Raw genomic sequence first — 7,500 nt, forward strand, 5'->3', positions numbered from 1 at the left:
CGGCTTCAGCATATCAAGCAAGCCGGAGATCTCACCCATTTAAAGTTTGAGAATAGGTTGAGGTCGTTTCGGCCCCAAGGCCTCTAATCATTCGCTTTACCGGATGAGACTCGTACGAAGACCAGCTATCCTGAGGGAAACTTCGGAGGGAACCAGCTACTAGATGGTTCGATTAGTCTTTCGCCCCTATACCCAGCTCCGACGATCGATTTGCACGTCAGAATCGCTACGGACCTCCATCAGGGTTTCCCCTGACTTCGTCCTGGCCAGGCATAGTTCACCATCTTTCGGGTCCCAACGTGTACGCTCTAGGTGCGCCTCACCTCGCAATGAGGACGAGACGCCCCGGGAGTGCGGAGGCCGCCGCCCCGTGAAGGGCGGGGAAGCCCCATCCTCCCTCGGCCCGCGCAAGGCGAGACCTTCACTTTCATTACGCCTTTAGGTTTCGTACAGCCCAATGACTCGCGCACATGTTAGACTCCTTGGTCCGTGTTTCAAGACGGGTCGTGAAATTGTCCAAAGCTGAAGCGCCGCTGACGGGAGCGATTATTCCGCCCGAGAGCATCCCGAGCCAACAGCGGCGCGGGTCCGGGGCCGGGCCAGGTAGGTCCGTCATCCGGGAAGAACCGCGCGCGCTTGCCGGGAGCCCGAGCGCCCAAAGGGGCGAATCGACTCCTCCAGATATACCGCCGAGCAGCCAGCCAGGACACCGGGGCTCTGCCCAACAGACGCGAACCGAGGCCCGCGGAAGGACAGGCTGCGCACCCGGGCCGTAGGCCGGCACCCAGCGGGTCGCGACGTCCTACTAGGGGAGAAGTGCGGCCCACCGCACACCGGAACGGCCCCACCCCGCGGCGAGTGGAAAGGCAACCGGACACGACCCCGCCGCGGATTGCTCCGCGCGGGCGGCCGGCCCCATCTGCCGAGGGCGGGGGCCAGTGGCCGGATGGGCGTGAATCTCACCCGTTCGACCTTTCGGACTTCTCACGTTTACCCCAGAACGGTTTCACGTACTTTTGAACTCTCTCTTCAAAGTTCTTTCCAACTTTCCCTCACGGTACTTGTTCGCTATCGGTCTCGTGGTCATATTTAGTCTCAGATGGAGTTTACCACCCACTTGGAGCTGCACTCTCAAGCAACCCGACTCGAAGGAGAGGTCCCGCCGACGCTCGCACCGGCCGCTACGGGCCTGGCACCCTCTACGGGCCGTGGCCTCATTCAAGTTGGACTTGGGCTCGGCGCGAGGCGTCGGGGTAGTGGACCCTCCCAAACACCACATGCCACGACAGGCGGCAGCCTGCGGGGTTCGGTGCTGGACTCTTCCCTGTTCGCTCGCCGCTACTGGGGGAATCCTTGTTAGTTTCTTTTCCTCCGCTTAGTAATATGCTTAAATTCAGCGGGTAGTCTCGCCTGCTCTGAGGTCGTTGTACGAGGTGTCGCACGCCACACCGCCAGCCGGCTGTGCACGCTACCGAGAAAGTACCGGTATGCGAACCGCCAGGCGACGGGCGCGCATCGCACGTTTAAGGAGACGCGGCCGGCCACACAGGCGACCACGACACTCCCACGTCTCCGAAGCGGGACAAACGCCGCGCGCTTCAGTATACGTAGCCGACCCTCAGCCAGACGTGGCCCGGGAACGGAATCCATGGACCGCAATGTGCGTTCGAAACGTCGATGTTCATGTGTCCTGCAGTTCACATGTCGACGCGCAATTTGCTGCGTTCTTCATCGACCCACGAGCCGAGTGATCCACCGTCCTGGGTGATCTTTTCCTTTTCAGTCTCCCACTGTCTCTTTCAAGACAGTAGCATTTGCGGGACTGAGGCGTCTGACGGCCCCTGTTCCACTATTTTTTTTTGTGTCCAACGGCCTCACAGCCGATGGGCGTCGTACGGCTCCACACCGGAGCGGACAGGCACTCGGGCGAACGTCATTCAAAACCGGCGCCAGGCGCCAGGTACCGCAGGCCAGCCGCTCCAGAGCTTCAGCGCTCGTACCACACAACAACAACACTTCCGCTAGTTTTGAGAGGCACGCGTGGTTCCGCACGCGGCGCACGGCCACTGCCGTACAGGTAGCGTGTTGCGCGACACGACACGACACGCACATCGAAAGACATGCAGTCTAGTCGGTAATGATCCTTCCGCAGGTTCACCTACGGAAACCTTGTTACGACTTTTACTTCCTCTAAATGATCAAGTTTGGTCATCTTTCCGGTAGCATCGGCAACGACAGAGTCGATGCCGCGTACCAGTCCGAAGACCTCACTAAATCATTCAATCGGTAGTAGCGACGGGCGGTGTGTACAAAGGGCAGGGACGTAATCAACGCGAGCTTATGACTCGCGCTTACTGGGAATTCCTCGTTCATGGGGAACAATTGCAAGCCCCAATCCCTAGCACGAAGGAGGTTCAGCGGGTTACCCCGACCTTTCGGCCTAGGAAGACACGCTGATTCCTTCAGTGTAGCGCGCGTGCGGCCCAGAACATCTAAGGGCATCACAGACCTGTTATTGCTCAATCTCGTGCGGCTAGAAGCCGCCTGTCCCTCTAAGAAGAAAAGTAATCGCTGACAGCACGAAGGATGTCACGCGACTAGTTAGCAGGCTAGAGTCTCGTTCGTTATCGGAATTAACCAGACAAATCGCTCCACCAACTAAGAACGGCCATGCACCACCACCCACCGAATCAAGAAAGAGCTATCAATCTGTCAATCCTTCCGGTGTCCGGGCCTGGTGAGGTTTCCCGTGTTGAGTCAAATTAAGCCGCAGGCTCCACTCCTGGTGGTGACCTTCCGTCAATTCCTTTAAGTTTCAGCTTTGCAACCATACTTCCCCCGGAACCCAAAAGCTTTGGTTTCCCGGAGGCTGCCCGCCGAGTCATCGGAGGAACTGCGGCGGATCGCTGGCTGGCATCGTTTATGGTTAGAACTAGGGCGGTATCTGATCGCCTTCGAACCTCTAACTTTCGTTCTTGATTAATGAAAACATACTTGGCAAATGCTTTCGCTTCTGTTCGTCTTGCGACGATCCAAGAATTTCACCTCTAACGTCGCAATACGAATGCCCCCGCCTGTCCCTATTAATCATTACCTCGGGTTCCGAAAACCAACAAAATAGAACCGAGGTCCTATTCCATTATTCCATGCACACAGTATTCAGGCGGGCTTGCCTGCTTTAAGCACTCTAATTTGTTCAAAGTAAACGTGCCGGCCCACCGAGACACTCAACAAAGAGCACCCTGGTAGGATTTAAACGGGGTCCGCCTCGGGACGCGAAAGCACCCCTTCGGCTCGCCCCACCGGCAGGACGTCCCACGATACATGCCAGTTAAACACCGACGGGCGGTGAACCAACAGCGTGGGACACAAATCCAACTACGAGCTTTTTAACCGCAACAACTTTAATATACGCTATTGGAGCTGGAATTACCGCGGCTGCTGGCACCAGACTTGCCCTCCAATAGATACTCGTTAAAGGATTTAAAGTGTACTCATTCCGATTACGGGGCCTCGGATGAGTCCCGTATCGTTATTTTTCGTCACTACCTCCCCGTGCCGGGAGTGGGTAATTTGCGCGCCTGCTGCCTTCCTTGGATGTGGTAGCCGTTTCTCAGGCTCCCTCTCCGGAATCGAACCCTGATTCCCCGTTACCCGTTACAACCATGGTAGGCGCAGAACCTACCATCGACAGTTGATAAGGCAGACATTTGAAAGATGCGTCGCCGGTACGAGGACCGTGCGATCAGCCCAAAGTTATTCAGAGTCACCAAGGCAAACGGACCAGACAAGCCAATCCGATTGGTTTTGATCTAATAAAAGCGTCCCTTCCATCTCTGGTCGGGACTCTGTTTGCATGTATTAGCTCTAGAATTACCACAGTTATCCAAGTAACGTGGGTACGATCTAAGGAACCATAACTGATTTAATGAGCCATTCGCGGTTTCACCTTAATGCGGCTTGTACTGAGACATGCATGGCTTAATCTTTGAGACAAGCATATGACTACTGGCAGGATCAACCAGGGAGCTGCGTCAACTAGAGCTGAGCAGCCGGCCGCCCGGGAGTGTGTCCCGGGGGCCCGCGCGAACACGCAAGCGTCCGCTCAATTATTCTGCAAACAGGAGGAGGCCGAGCTCCCCTGCACGATACACCTCGAAACCCTCTCAGGTCCCGGCGGCGCGCAGCGCCGTCCTAGGTACTTGGTCGGTTTCGAGAGAGGCGCAATCGCCCGGAGTTAGGCGAGTAGACGGTTTTAGTGCGAACACCCTTGCTCCCAACTGAGCTTGCCGCTGCCGACAGAGGCCCGGGAGCGTGCTGTCGTGGCATTGCCGGCGGGAGACAACACGCGCCACCTATGGTGACCGGCAGCTCCAACGCCAGCGCCACACAAGGGCAAAGCCCCACTTGGGTGCAGAAGCGAACTCTCCCAGCACAGCGCACGCGCCAACACGTCCGCACAACTGCGATACAAACCACCTGCGAGAACCGCTGGGGCGACCGAGCAGCAGACGGCGTCGCGGCGCCGAGTGCCAGGCGGCGGCGCATCCTCAACGCACACAGTCCTCAATCAGACCAGCACACTGCAGATGTCCACCGCGCTTCGCACCGGGCTCGGCTGAACCAACTTTGGCCGCCAGGCGCCGCGTGCAGGGTGCGCCGCAGCGTAGCTGCGCCGCCTGCCGAGCCCGTCGGCTGGCGCTCCTGCCACTCGGCGCCCCCCACCAGCCGCCTGTTGCGCGTGCGCCCACGCAGCGCGCGGCCAACACGCCGGGCGGCCCCCCTTCACCGGCCGGGAACAGTCCCACCAAGCCACCGCCGCGTATCGCTTCATACCCACATGGGCCTAGTCACGTGTGTGGATGTGGCGGGTACCGCTGAAACAACCGGTTAATAGCTGTACCGATCGTCGCCATCACAGATTCACCTCCAGCGTGAACAACCGCTCAACAACGGATTTCCAGTTCATTTGCGTATCTTGGGCAGTAAACGTAGATGTCCACCTACATTTGCGAATTCAACAATTCTTGCATGCCAGGATGTCATGTGTCACGACACGCTACATCAGACCACATACACACTGCGACATGTGCAGAAGAGAACACGTGGAAGGTGGCCCGCGCACGTATGCGATGTCCCTTCCGCGATCCACTGTCAACCGGCATCTGCGGCATGTCCCAGATATGGAACGCGGTCCACCAGGGTAGCACTTTGTGTGAGGCAATACGACAAAGTCGGAATACACGCGTCACTACATCACACGGCTCACGCTGACCTGACCTGACTCACCGCACCACCACCCCCAGCGACCCAGGGTGACATACAATGCGTTCGTACGTTCCTCCCACACGCCTCTACGGCGTACCACAGTGCAACCTAGCTGTTATTGGGAGACGAGACAAGTAGCATCGAGCACAACATATGGAAATTGAGATTCGACACCGTTGGGCACAGCCAGCGTACGGTCACACGTATCACACTACTTCACTCTGTACGTAACTACCGATGATCGGTACAGCGTGTGGGTTACGCGTACGACATCAGCGGACAATGGACACAGACCATACCACGACGTACACTGAGGGCGTCGACATCTGAACGCAACTGAACAGCTGCGAGGCTCATTTAACACTCAAACGCCAGACCGACCAGCTTGAGAGGACGGAGACACAAAGAGAGGGGCAGAGGGGGGGGGGGGGGCGATATAGTCCTATTGCAGTACAATTGACAGTGGATAGCGGGAATATGTGGAAAGTAAGCAACACTCGCAAGACATCTACATGAGGATAACAACGACACCAGAGATTCCGAGCAGTGAACTATGTTAGGCAAAGGGACAACGTGGGTTAGGTTAAGGGACAACGTGGGTTAGGTTAAGGGACAACGTGGGTTAGGTTAAGGGACAACGTGGGTTAGGTTAAGGGACAACGTGGGTTAGGTTAAGGGACAACGTGGGTTAGGTTAAGGGACAACGTGGGTTAGGTTAAGGGACAACGTGGGTTAGGTTAAGGGACAACGTGGGTTAGGTTAAGGGACAACGTGGGTTAGGTTAAGGGACAACGTGGGTTAGGTTAAGGGACAACGTGGGTTAGGTTAAGGGACAACGTGGGTTAGGTTAAGGGACAACGTGGGTTAGGTTAAGGGACAACGTGGGTTAGGTTAAGGGACAACGTGGGTTAGGTTAAGGGACAACGTGGGTTAGGTTAAGGGACAAATTGAGTTAGGTTAAGGGACAAATTGAGTTAGGTTAAGGGACAAATTGAGTTAGGTTAAGGGACAAATTGAGTTAGGTTAAGGGACAAATTGAGTTAGGTTAAGGGACAAATTGAGTTAGGTTAAGGGACAAATTGAGTTAGGTTAAGGGACAAATTGAGTTAGGTTAAGGGACAACGTGGGTTAGGTTAAGGGACAAATTGAGTTAGGTTAAGGGACAAATTGAGTTAGGTTAAGGGACAAATTGAGTTAGGTTAAGGGACAAATTGAGTTAGGTTAAGGGACAAATTGAGTTAGGTTAAGGGACAAATTGAGTTAGGTTAAGGGACAAATTGAGTTAGGTTAAGGGACAAATTGAGTTAGGTTAAGGGACAAATTGAGTTAGGTTAAGGGACAAATTGAGTTAGGTTAAGGGACAAATTGAGTTAGGTTAAGGGACAAATTGAGTTAGGTTAAGGGATAATCTGGTACAACCACAGTTAGGTTAAGCGATAATCTGGTACAGCCACAGTTAGGTTAAGCGATAATCTGGTACAGCCACAGTTAGGTTAAGCGATAATCTGGTACAGCCACAGTTAGGTTAAGCGATAATCTGGTACAGCCACAGTTAGGTTAAGCGATAATCTGGTACAGCCACAGTTAGGTTAAGCGATAATCTGGTACAGCCACAGTTAGGTTAAGCGATAATCTGGTACAGCCACAGTTAGGTTAAGCGATAATCTGGTACAGCCACAGTTAGGTTAAGCGATAATCTGGTACAGCCACAGTTAGGTTAAGCGATAATCTGGTACAGCCACAGTTAGGTTAAGCGATAATCTGGTAAAACCACAGTTAGGTTAAGCGATAAAGTTGGTTAAATTTGGTATTGTGTGGGAAGGGGGCAGAGAGGGGGGGGGGTGGATAGTGGTGGCAGTACGCGGATGCCTGAGTCACCGTCAGATACGTCACGTCGGTTCGATGCTTGTAGCAAGAGGCTGGCGGGTCTGTGTCTCTCACTTCTGCAATTTTTCATGTGGTATAACACGAGGGCGGGTGGTGATATTTGGTGCCCCTCTGTGTAGGATGTGTGTTGGTGGTGTTGGTTTATCTGAGCAATGGTAGTTGTCGGAGGAGTGTGGTATTGTGCTTTTATAGGTGGACCTACTGGTCTGGTTATCATAGTGTCGACGGTGCAATGTGGCAGAGAGGGTGCACTCGACATTGTCGCATTCCAGATGTTTACGTATTGTGTGTCTCCGTTGCAGGCCGAGAGTAGTGCATGTTCGAGTGTCTGGCTGACGTGCGATT

At 54.7% G+C, this 7,500-nt stretch overlaps 3 non-coding genes across 3 annotated transcripts in view; all 3 read right to left on the reverse strand.

The window, feature by feature from the left end:
• Positions 1-1,424, reverse strand: part of LOC126322889 (large subunit ribosomal RNA) — a 4,222-nt gene extending 2,798 nt beyond the window's left edge. Inside the window, exon 1 of the ribosomal RNA XR_007559294.1 lies at positions 1-1,424. This exon is cut by the window's left edge and continues 2,798 nt beyond it. This is a non-coding gene — a ribosomal RNA (large subunit ribosomal RNA).
• A 188-nt stretch (positions 1,425-1,612) lies between these two features.
• LOC126322903 (5.8S ribosomal RNA) lies at positions 1,613-1,767 on the reverse strand. Its single transcript, XR_007559302.1, has one exon. It is a non-coding gene; the product is annotated as a 5.8S ribosomal RNA (ribosomal RNA).
• Positions 1,768-2,135: 368 nt separating this feature from the next.
• Positions 2,136-4,028, reverse strand: LOC126322940 (small subunit ribosomal RNA). The gene has a single exon (XR_007559336.1). It is a non-coding gene; the product is annotated as a small subunit ribosomal RNA (ribosomal RNA).
• Between the last annotated feature and the right edge of the window lie 3,472 nt (positions 4,029-7,500).

Source organism: Schistocerca gregaria, unplaced genomic scaffold, assembly GCF_023897955.1.
Source record: "Schistocerca gregaria isolate iqSchGreg1 unplaced genomic scaffold, iqSchGreg1.2 ptg000846l, whole genome shotgun sequence".
NCBI lineage: Eukaryota > Metazoa > Arthropoda > Insecta > Orthoptera > Acrididae > Schistocerca > Schistocerca gregaria.